The sequence below is a fragment of the Camponotus vicinus genome, unplaced genomic scaffold, assembly GCF_025532165.1.
Source record: "Camponotus vicinus isolate PSW18456_S1 unplaced genomic scaffold, iyCamVici1.0 SCAF_3, whole genome shotgun sequence".
Classification (NCBI taxonomy): domain Eukaryota; kingdom Metazoa; phylum Arthropoda; class Insecta; order Hymenoptera; family Formicidae; genus Camponotus; species Camponotus vicinus.
In genome coordinates this window covers 11,290,814-11,302,932 of record NW_028141967.1, presented here as the reverse complement: position 1 = coordinate 11,302,932, position 12,119 = coordinate 11,290,814, and the positions used below count along the sequence as shown (strand labels likewise).

Below are 12,119 nucleotides of genomic sequence, written 5' to 3'. Positions count from 1 at the left end.
ATCAAGAGTCAGGAATTATACAGGGTGTCCCATTTTAATCGATCACCCAGAATAACTTTTTTAATTTTGATTGTAGAAGAAAACGTTTCAGACAAAAGTTATATGGTTTCAAGGGGGACATGAGACGGTGCTATTAGTTTGACCTTGAAGAGTCAGCTGAAAGTCACGTGAAGGTCACCTCCAACTTTTTAAATGGAATACTCTATATACTTTTGCATATTCTTGTAGCTCATCTCGAGAGCTTTCCAAAACACTATAATTAAGTCAATTTTCATTAAGTACTTTCCGAATGAAAAGAAATGTAATTTGCAATTAACAATTACATTTTTTTTTTTCGAAACAATTATGTGTTTTCTTTACACCAATTGATTCCTCTCATTATTTTATACATAAAAGTATTAAGGTAAGATAATCGAAAAATGAATATTTTACAAGATATTTTACAGTTTATGTAAAATTAAGAAATGATTTCAAGCCTCCTAACTCGGAAAGTACTTAATGAAAACTAACTTAATTATAGTGTTTTGGAAAGCTCTCGAGATGAGTTATAAGAATATGCAAAAGCATATAGGGTGTCCTACTTAAAAAGTTGGAGGTGACCTTCACGTGACTTTCAGCTGACTCTTCAAGGTCAAACTAATAGCACCGTCTCATGTCCCCCTTGAAACCATGTAACTTTTGTCTGAAACGTTTTTTTCTACAATCAAAATTAAAAAAGTTATTCGGGGTGATCGATTAAAATGGGATATTTTGTATATGTGAAGTAAAAATTTGCAAATTAATATTAGAAATTATTATCAATATATTAATAAAAATATATGCGACTGGGGCATGTCAAGTTTATATACCACTTTGATCTTAATATCTTTAGTTCCGAACCTACTTGACAAACTTTATAATTAATTTTGAAATAATAATTTTTAATATTTCGATTAATTTGGCACAGGGCACTTTTAAATTGGCACTTTCAAAATTGGTGATTCGCAATCGATGTGATTGATCTTCCCACACAACACATGATATCATTTGAATATTCTATACTCATATTATGAATATACGTTACAGATGTAATATACTGAGAATATTCCCATAACATCTTTTGTTGTATATTATTTTTCATATATTCTCAGAATATACTTTGAATATCTCTTAATATTGTTACGTCCCGACCGGTCGCGGTTGCGAAGGCGAATGCAGGTACTGGGATTACGGCCCGCACAATGATCGTTTTTTCGGGTCAAACGAATCTACGCGATTCTTCCCGGGGATACGCGCGATCTATTATATTCGCGATGTATAAAGCGCTAAAATTTTCTTCAAAAATATATTTTAGAATAGTGCTCGGTCTATAAGGCGAATGTAAATAAGTTGGATAATTCGTCTATAGCAGTGCTAACTCGATCTATTATGTGTATGTATATCATTCCGTCGGAGTTGCGGGTATAATCGTTAGGATTATTTTGATATTCCGAATACTTTCGTAAGTACGTGAGATATTCATTTACGTCATGCACACGAGTTAAACGATTAGGACACGCAGAGCACTCTAAACCAACTGGACTATCTCCGATTAGCAATGAATGTCGGACTACGAATTCCCAAGACCCCTGCTCAGCGGGAAGCTTATCGCGACAGAGTAAACACAGGGCGGCCTTAGTGATGATATGTCGATAGCCACATGCCTTAGAATAAAAGATGTGTTCAGGTTCGAGGATAACTTCCTCCTCTTCGGGAACAGGAATGTAATTGTAGAGTTTTCGTGAGCACATGAGTCGAAGGGTACACGATTGTTATTAACAATTACGAAAATTCTATAATTAATCAGACCTTAATATGAATTAGAATATCTAATTTAAGTTTAAGGATTTTACACCGTCTAATTCGATTAGTTATAGATTATTAATTATTAATTTAATAATAATTATATCAATAATTTGCATGTTAAGAAATATTATATACATTTTACGTGAGAATAATATTTTAGAAAATATTTTAGACAGTTAAAACTGGCTGGAAAATGTGAAACTCGAAAGTTGCCTGGGGCAATAAAAGTGAAATCGTCCTGACTCACAAAACAAAGGGTCGCCCAGGGCAATAAAAAGTGAAACTCGGGTCGCATCAGAAAGACAAGGGTCGGGTAATAAAAGTGAAACTTGCATGTGCAGGATTTCTTGAACGGAAGATTTCAAATTTTCCACTTACCTGGTATATTCTAAAATCCTGTAGAATATTTTCCACCACGTGGTTGATTATTTTTCGCTGATTAATTACGCAGGCACATTGGATGACATCACGCCTCGTGGATCCTTCTCGTGGAAGGTTGTCGGGCGATAGGGCTTGTCCTCGACGTCTATCGGTGTGAGCTGAGCTGGCCACTTAATCTCGCAATCACTGTTTATTACTTTACCCGCGAATAGCAGTTCGTATTCTCGGTCGTAATGATTCGTCTGCACGATATTGATGTAATCAGTGGACGCGGCGCGGTGATATCTTGCTATTAATCGACGGAGTTGGTTTTTCCTACCGGCATGGCGTGTCTTAGGCATTGTAGAAAATTAGAATCATATTCAGATTTTGTGTTGCCTTGGCAATAGCTTGATGTGCGGTGGTCCTCACTGTCAAGAATTGCCTTAGCCGTGTTTGCGAGCGGTTTGTCCTCTCAGAACAAACACCACGAGTCCGAATTATTAATTCTGATGTTTAATTATTTTCGGATTCTCTGTAGGCGGCGAGCGATTCGTCCTCTCCGAGCCGTCACTTCAAATCAGAATTATTAATTTTAGTAGTTAATTATGCTTCGGATTTTCTGTAGGCGGCGAGCGGTTCGTCCTCTCTGAGTCGTCACTTCAAATCCGAAATCCCGATTTAATTATTATAATAAATTTATTAGCACGTGCCTGGATAAGAATATCTATATGTAATACGTCGCGTCGCGTGGGATATGGATTTATTAAATTAGGATTCTTTTGAATAATCACAAGATTTAGCACACACTAATATATACAGGGTGTCCTAGACCACCCGTACACCCCTTTTCTTTCAAAAACTAAGCATTTTAGAGAAAAACGTTTTCGACAAAAATTATATGGTTTTGAGGGGAACATAAGATGGTGTCATTGGTTTGACCTTGGATGGCATCGTTAAGGTGAGATCAAGGACACTTTTAATTTCTTAAATGGAACTACCTATTTTTTATTACATATTCTTATAGCTTATGTCGAGAGCTTTCCAAAACACTATAATAAAGTATTTTTTCATCAAGTACTTTTTGAGTTATAAGGCTTGAAATAATTTCTTAATTTTACATAAACCATAAAATATCTAGTAAAATATTCATTTTTCGATTATCTTACCTTAATACTTTTATGTACAAAATAATGAGAGGAATCAATTGGTGTAAAGAAAACACAAAATTGTTTCGAAAAAAATAATGTAATTTGCAATTAACAATTACATTTCTTTTTTCGAAACCAAGGTCAAACCAATGACACCATCTTATGTTCCCCTCAAAACCATACAATTTTTGTCGAAAACGTTTTTCTCTAAAATGCTTAATTTTTGAAAAAAAAGGGGTATACGGGTGGTCTAGGACACCCTGTATTTCTAGATTAATACACACAATGTAATATATTTAAACTAACACTTAAACTTGAGAATAAATTTATAAATGAACTTAAAGTTTAAAATTAGAATTAGAATTAGAGTTAGAGTTAGAGTTAAGATTACGATTTGGAATTAGAATTTAGAGTTAGAGTCCAGCTTAGGACTTGTCGGTTCGGTGTCGCGAGTTAGACTGACTGAGTCTGGGCGGCCCAGACTGGACCTGCTCTGAGCAGGGAAGCGCCGAGCTCACACGTACGCTTACGCTCACATCTCCTCTCCACTACGCGTTGCATGTTGCTTGCGGAGACAATCTTGCATCCCTGGCTCTGAGGTCCCTCGATTTCGGCGGCTCGGCCGCTGCGGCGGTCGAGAGTGGGGAGCTCGGAGAGTAGGATAAGCTAACGGAGCGCCGCGCTTCGGCGCTTGCTGGTGTTAGGGGTCATGGCGCGCCACTGGCGCGCAATTCAAACTGCGCTAAACGGACTTTATAATTTTATAAGAGAAAAAGAAAAGAAAAAGTTTCGAAAATTGGCGGGATGTGACAATATGTTATTTCTAATATATTTTCAGGATACCTTTAATATTGTATGTGTTTCTTTATTTTACCGCTACGCGCGCCACCAAACTCATACTCAATTTGTCATGAAATGGACATAAAGGACTGGTATTATCATAAGCTTCAGTTTCTTCTTTTCTGTTTTTTAATCAGTTTAATTTATGATAAACTGACTTAATTTAAAGTAATTTGTTTAATAATCTGGATTCCTTGTTGGGATTCAGAATATTAAACAGATTATTTGAAATTAAAATTAGAAATAGTCCATTTACTGCATTTATTAAAGTATTTCTATTGCCGAGTGTACTTAGATAATTTATGTACAATTGTTTAAGTACACTCAGCAATAGAAATACTTTAATAAACGCAGTAAATGGACTATTTCTTATTGTATATTCATCTATTAGAAATAATATTTTTGTCTGAAGCTTTGTTTAAATAATTTCACATTAAATAAATAATTCCACATTTCTATTTATTTTTTACATGAAAGATTTATTTTTTATTCTACATATAGTCCAACTGTCTATATTCATATATAATTTATTAATGTTAAAATATGCTTAAAATATTCTAAAAATATATTTATAATATACTAAGAAATATTCTGAGTATGTACTGAGTAGGTTTCTAAGGCAGACATAGGAACATCCTCCGTACATTCTCAAAATATCATAGTACGTATATCGAATATTAATGGGATATACACAATCTACGTTTGCGATATACTGCGTACATATTCAGGATTTACCTATGCTGTATGGGTTATGGTGCAATAAGAGTTAAATAATTTTATAATGTGTAACGATGCACCCCGAAATGCATCGTTTCCTGGCGAATACCGGCCGGAAGCTGTCGCCCGATGACCACCGGTTGGGCAATGGTAGAGGCGCGATGCGCCCATTTTTTAAGGGGGGAACCTGGTTTAGAACGCTGAAAATAAGGTGCTTTGAGAATTTTTTTAAAAGTAAAAATAAAATCGATCTTTCCGAAACTTTAAGGACAATTTATTACATATCTGAACAATACAAAAAATATTTTTTATTAAAAAAATAATGATACTAATATTGAGTTTTCTAATGATTATATTATAGTTGTGCCTCGTGACCGAAGTTGCGAATTGGCGAGAAAAGTTGAGCCTTCAAATCTTGTCTGAAACAAAAAAACCAAAATGTTTTTATTTGTCATGAAATTCTATCATCGATGAACTAAAAAAAATTAAGAAAAATATATAAAATTGTAAAAATTATGGGACTTTAGTGAAAAATAATGATTTTGACCCAAAAATTTTGACCTATTTATGCAAAAATAAATTATTTAAAATAGTTTTTTTTAAATGTTTTTAGTTCATTTAGGATGGTTAACAATTATGTAACTAAAAAAATTTTGGGAGAAGTCGATTAGCCGAATAGGTTTCTCTCTATCTTTCCCACCAATTTGGAAAAAGTGGTTTCGAGAAAATCGCACTTAAAGGTTGCGGTACTAAAAAGGAACAATTATTGATAACTTACAGTTAATCTGCTATATCAGGCCCATGCAGCAAGCCTTCCGCTTCCTCATGAAACTTATTTTCTTGTATTTTTTCAATCCCACGAGCTGTACGAGCCTTTTTTGTGCTGATTTGTCGGCGCCGCTCCTGTCTCGTAACTCGCTTTTTATCGTACTTATCGGCGAATATTTTACATGGCCATTGTTTATTTTCAGCAACTGTATTATTTGTAAAATAGAATATCTTTCGTTGAAGATATCTGTAGCAATGAAAGCGACGATTTATAAATTTTGGAACTGGAATTCAAGTGTTTTGAAGCGAGACGCCAGATTGTAAAATTGAAACTCTTGTTAGACCTTTGCGTGTGTGATCGCCTAAATATCTTATTAAAAATTCTTCTTTCGACAGTTCTTCATAAATAGGAATAAAATATTTTTCACATCTGGTGTAATAACAGAGGGCTAGTCACCATTTTTTTCTTCATCTCTGGCATCATTGCGCGACTCGCATCAACTCTCAGCTTCCATCGGACAATTTTCATGCCTTGATTGTTCATTTGTAGAGCAATAATGATATAATGTTGCCATTATAGCATTTTTTATATTCATCACGAGCTCTTCTTGTTGAAAATTTCTTTGTAAATCAATCAGCCATCTCAGCTACACTTACACATATAAACATGTACACAGACTTCCTGTACATGAACACTGACTCAAATATGCTTCGACAAACATTTGCTGAGCAAAATAATACCGTGCCAAAAATTAAAAGACGGAGCACAATAAGTACAATACAATTTCTACCGTGCGCTCCTATACTGCTCTTCAAGCTGTAACTATGAAAATATTTCGAATTTCGCTCTATAACTTTACGAGTATCTTCTTTGAGAGTACTACTATTGATTAAAGTAAAAAAAAATTCGAAATTTTTGGCTCTGTAAACCAGGTTCCCCCCTTAAGACTTATGTTAGAATATACTGGGTAGGACAAGGACAGATTATTTACGCTACCGTCGAGGGTCGATTCCGGCGGTTATGATCCCGCGCTCGGCACTCCGAACTCCCCCGGGCGGACCCGATCCGTTCCGAATATTTTTACCGTCGCCCGGTGGGGGTAATTATCGAATACGCCGGCGCGGGTGATTAATCGCGTATAAAACGGACTCTCGATGGTACGAAAAGACAGATTTTTCCAAACAGCTGAGCTAGTCAGACGGCAAGCAAAGCAGAGATCCGAAATATCCTAGAGCGAAAGTAGAAGGCCAGAAGATAGTGAGAACGCTGCCTCTGCCGATTGCTATCGGCGCCTCCGAAAATGCATCCGAATCGCCAACCGATATCTCAGGCGTCGTACATCTCACGAGGTGGAACGCGAGCCGCTTCCGACGCTTGCTAGCGTCGCGACGCCTTTCTAAATCCTCCAAATCCATCTGGGAGTTACATTTCGAATATTAAATCTCGCGAATACTGAATTAAATCTCAGGGGCGAACAGCTGACTGACGAGACGCAACAACGGACAAAAACACGACCGACCGTCTGCGTAAATACCAGCGCGTCGTACCGCATAATCGAATGATCGATTTCTCGCACGCAGCTTTTACCGAATAAACCACGCGCCATTAATTACAACCCAGTAAGCAAAATGTTAGCAGGTTGGCAGCAGATTGGCAGCAAATTCGATCAGATTTCCATATCAGAACCGTAGCCATCTGTATCCGCATTAAGCTTTTGTTTTGGCGACAGAGTCTGTAAAACATAACCTGTCAACAGACTGTCGGCAGAATCTGTAAAACCTAACCTGACAACATATTGTCAGCAGAATCTGTAAAACATGATCTGACAACAGATTGTTGGCAGAACCCGAGCAGAATCTGTGCACGCAATCTGATGGCAAATTTACAGCAGAAACCGAGCAGGATCTGCGCGATGCAATTTGATGTTAGATTGCCAGCAGAAATCGAGCAGAATCTGCGCATACAACCTGATGGCAAATTGACAGCAGAAACTGCACAAGATTTGCGCTTACTTTTATTAATATTATATAAATACAACAAAATTGATTATTACAAGTGCTAAATAAGAATATTATCGGCAAGTTAATTACAATTTTCTTCTAAAATGACATACAGGGTGATTCAAAATAACCCCTGTGTCCCTGAAATGACATATTCTTGAATCAATTCTAAGACGATTTTTCCTTCGGCAAAATTTCGTCCGAAGCTTAGTTTTTGAATTATTAAAGGAAGTAGTTAACGTATGACGGGTCGAATACAAGAGGCAGGCAAGGGTGGCGCGATTCACCGTCAGACGCGGGAGCTTACGCGGGGCGCCTGCTGCGATCAGCTGATCGCTATACACAGACACACATGCGAACACATACATTCTCTCTCTGTCTGTCTGTCTGTCTGTCTGTCTCTCTCTCTCTCTCTCTCTCTCTCTCTCTCTCTCTCTCTCTCTCTCTCTCTCTCACTCTCTCTCTCTCTCTCATTCGCTCATTCACCTGTAATTTTTTTTTTTTTGTTTTACGAGAGAGGGGAAAATGCATTTTATGCATACCCACCGGTCGATCCAGTGAGTTATGTGGGACTCGAGTACCAAGTCGAATTACCAACTCGGTACTCCCTACTCACTAAAAACCCCTCTCTTTTCACGAATTTCCTTTAACACACTGTCCCTCTGACTTCCCGAGATCTGTTTTCACATAACGTCAAAAAATAGTTATTATTACCTTGTTCGATGACTTTTGATGTATTGCTGTAATTGCTTGAAGGAGAAATGAATTTTCCGATAGATCGTACGTTCTCAAATTTAACGTAGATATCACGTTGCAAAAGACAAGAAATCCACACTAAATTATTAACTGAAAGTTTTTCTTCTTTCATGAACTGTATTCTTTTATTAAACTTTAACGTAATCACATTTATTTACTCACTCGATGAGACGAGAAATTTACTAATGACTCTATCACTAATCACTATTAATCACTGTCGAATAATAATTGTTGGCGATTAAAAATCACTCGATGAAAGAAACACGCGCGGACACGTTATTACACGACGCGACGACGCGACTACGCGACAATGCGACGATAATTACGACTCGGCGACTGCAAGCAGTTTTTTGTCATGGTAGGTTGCGGTAGGTTAAGGTACTACTGGCGCTATCGAACGCGATCATGTGTTCGATTGAAGAATGCGGTAAACATAATAAACATTTAACATATTAATATTATTATTATCATGAATGTGTGTGATATCCATACATCGTATGATATCTATTTAAAAATTAATTAGATTAAATAAGTGTTTTTAAAATATTTATTACTTTTACTATTACTTAAATAAATATTTAATATTAATATTTTATATGATAATAGTAAAAGTAATAAATATTTTAAAAACACTTATTTAATCTAATTAATTTTTAAATAGATATACGATGTATGGATATCACACACATTCATGATAATAATAATATTAATATGTTAAATGTTTATTATGTTTACCGCATTCTTCAATCGAACACACGATCGCGTTCGATTGCGCCAGTAGTACCTTAACCTACCGCAACCTACCATGACAAAAAACTGCTTGCAGTCGCCGAGTAATTATCGCCGCATTGTCGCGTCGTCGCATCGTGTAGTAACGTGTCCGCGCGTGTTTCTTTCATCGAGTGATTTTTAATCGCCAACAGTTATTATTCGACAGTGATTAATAGTGATTAGTGAGAGTCATTAGTAAATTTCTCGTCTCATCGAGTGAGTAAATGAATGTGATTACGTTAAAGTTTATAAAAGAATACAGTTCATGAAAGGAGAAAAACTTTCAGTTAATAATTTAGTGTGGATTTCTTGTCTTTTGCAACGTGATATCTACGTTAAATTTGAGAACGTATGATCTATCGGAAAATTCATTTCTCCTTCAAGCAATTACAGCAATACATCAAAAGTCATCGAACAAGGTAATAATAACTATTTTTTGACGTTATGTGAAAACAGATCTCGGGAAGTCAGAGGGACAGTGTGTTAAAGGAAATTCGTGAAAAGAGAGGGGTTTTTAGTGGGTAGGGAGTACCGAGTTGGTAATTCGACTTGGTACTTGAGTCCCACATAACTCACTGGATCGACCGGTGGGTATGCATAAAATGCATTTTCCCCTCTCTCGTAAAAAAAAAAAAAAAAAAAAAAAAAACAGGTGAGTGAGCGAATGAGCGAGAGAGGGGGGGAGAGAGAGAGAGAAAGAGACAGACAGACAGACAGACAGACAGACAGAGAGAGAATGTATGTGTTCGCATGTGTTGTCTGTATGTGTATAGCGACCAGCTGATCGCAGCAGGCGCCCCGCGTAAGCACCCGCGTCTGACGGTGAATCGCGTCACCCTTGCCTGCCTCTTGTATTCGACCCGTCATACGTTAACTACTTCCTTTAATAATTCAAAAACTAAGCTTCGGACGAAATTTTGCCAAAAGAAAAATTGTCTTAGAATTCGGTCAAGATTATGTTTTTGCAAAAGCATAAAGTTATTTAGAATCACCCTGTATATAGTACTCTGCGACATTTTGTATACATACAATAAAAAGGATATTTGCATATAACTTTCTACAAGTTACAATTTATGTACGACGTTTGTTAAATCGATATAATCAAAAACTAACAATATAAAATGTATTATGCAAATTGTTTGATGTAATGTATATTCGTAAAATTTATAAATAATATTTATAAATATTTTCACACTACATTCTTTGCCTCAAAAACATCGAAATAATAGATTTATATCGATAATATAATGGGCCCCTTCATCGCCCATTCCCGTGAGACGCAACCATAATATGTGTATTTTTTTCGTCTCTTCGATATATGCAAACGAGATTGAGGCGTCTTTTTGTAACGATATTCATTAGAATATCGTGATCAGATATGATAAATGTAAAATATGATATATGAATAATTTGGAAACCATTTTGGAAAAGGTAATTAATTTTCTGCTATAATTTAAAAAAAAATGTTGCTTCATACATTTTACACATTATTGAAATATTTTTCTTTACAAGGATTTCCTTCTAAGGCTATAGTTTATAGTAGTGTAGCGAAAGCTGCAGCATAAATTTCACAGCATATGCTATCAGGTTGTTAAAGCTTTTTAAATATTATATTATTTGTAGGCAACGGCGATGAAAGTAATTTTTTTTTAAGCACCAATTTATCATATGTACAGACGGGTAGGCTATCGTACATTCGAAGCTTGGTGTCATCAAAAAAAATCGCCAGCAATCACTATAATTTGCTCCAATAATTTGTTAGCTTTTGTCGCTATGTGACATGCTGCAATTATATAAGAATTATCGAAATATAGCACGCTTTCAGAATAAGAATCATCTCTTATGACGCGTAAAAATCGGTCCAATGATTCATCTCATCTGGATTTTTATTCTTATCAAATATACCTTTTAGTTGAGGCAGTGTCTTTATGATCTCTGAATTAAATTTCGTTTAAATTTCGCTACCAGAATGTACATGCAAATCGTATCTGGTGTAAAACATTTTTAGTAACCAGCACACAAATTAAGATCGCTTCTCGAATTTTTTTTTAAATAACTAGCATACAAATTAAATTAGATCGCCTCTGGATTTTTTTTGAATAACCAGAACACGAATTAAATTGCCTCTGGAAGACTTTTCGAATAACCAGCACACGAATTAAATCGCCTCTGGAAGACTTTTCGAATAACCAGCACACGAATTAAATCGCCTCTAGGTTTTTTACACCAGCACACGAATTAGATCGCCTCTGGATTTTAAAAAAAAATAATCAGCTCACGAATAGATCGCCTCTGACATAAATATTTTAATAACCAGAGCAGCGCACATGCAAACCGCATCTGGTATAAAATATTTTTAAAAACAACCAGCCCACGAATAAATCGCCTCTGGATTTTTTTGAATAACCAGCACACGAATTAAATCGCCTCTAGATTTTTTTACACCAGCACACGAATTAGATCGCCTTTGGATTTAAAAAAAAAATAATCAGCTCACGAATAGATCGCCTCTGAAATAAATATTTTAATAACCAGATCGCACATGCAAACCGCATCTGGTATGAAATATTTCTAAAAACAACCAACCCACGAATAAATCGCCTCTGGGATAAATATTTTTTAATAAGTATTTTTTTAATTAATAACTAGAGCGCATATGCAAACTGCATCTAGTAAAATATATAATCTGTACGTGTATATACAGGGTGTCCTAGACCACCCGTACACCCCTTTTCTTTCAAAAACTAAGTATTTTAGAGAAAAACGTTTTCGACAAAAATTGTATGGTTTTGAGGGGAACATAAGATGGTGTCATTGGTTTGACCTTGGATGGCATCGTTAAGGTGAGGTCAAGGACACCTTTAATTTCTTAAATGGAACCTCCTATTTTTTATTGCATATTCTTATAGCTTATGTCGAGAGCTTTCCAAA

The 12,119-nt window shown here is 35.9% G+C and overlaps 1 protein-coding gene and 1 long non-coding RNA gene across 3 annotated transcripts in view; one reads left to right on the top strand and one right to left on the bottom strand.

Moving 5' to 3' along the window:
* Gb (solute carrier family 7 member genderblind) overlaps nucleotides 1-12,119 on the top strand; it is a 128,597-nt gene that overhangs the window by 87,158 nt on the left and 29,320 nt on the right. The gene's annotated exons all lie outside the window — the stretch shown is intronic.
* On the bottom strand, nucleotides 1,987-3,096 carry LOC145968101 (uncharacterized). The gene is made up of 2 exons (XR_014437665.1): nucleotides 2,525-3,096; nucleotides 1,987-2,447 (listed from the first exon to the last, which is right to left on the bottom strand). It is a non-coding gene; the product is annotated as an uncharacterized LOC145968101 (long non-coding RNA).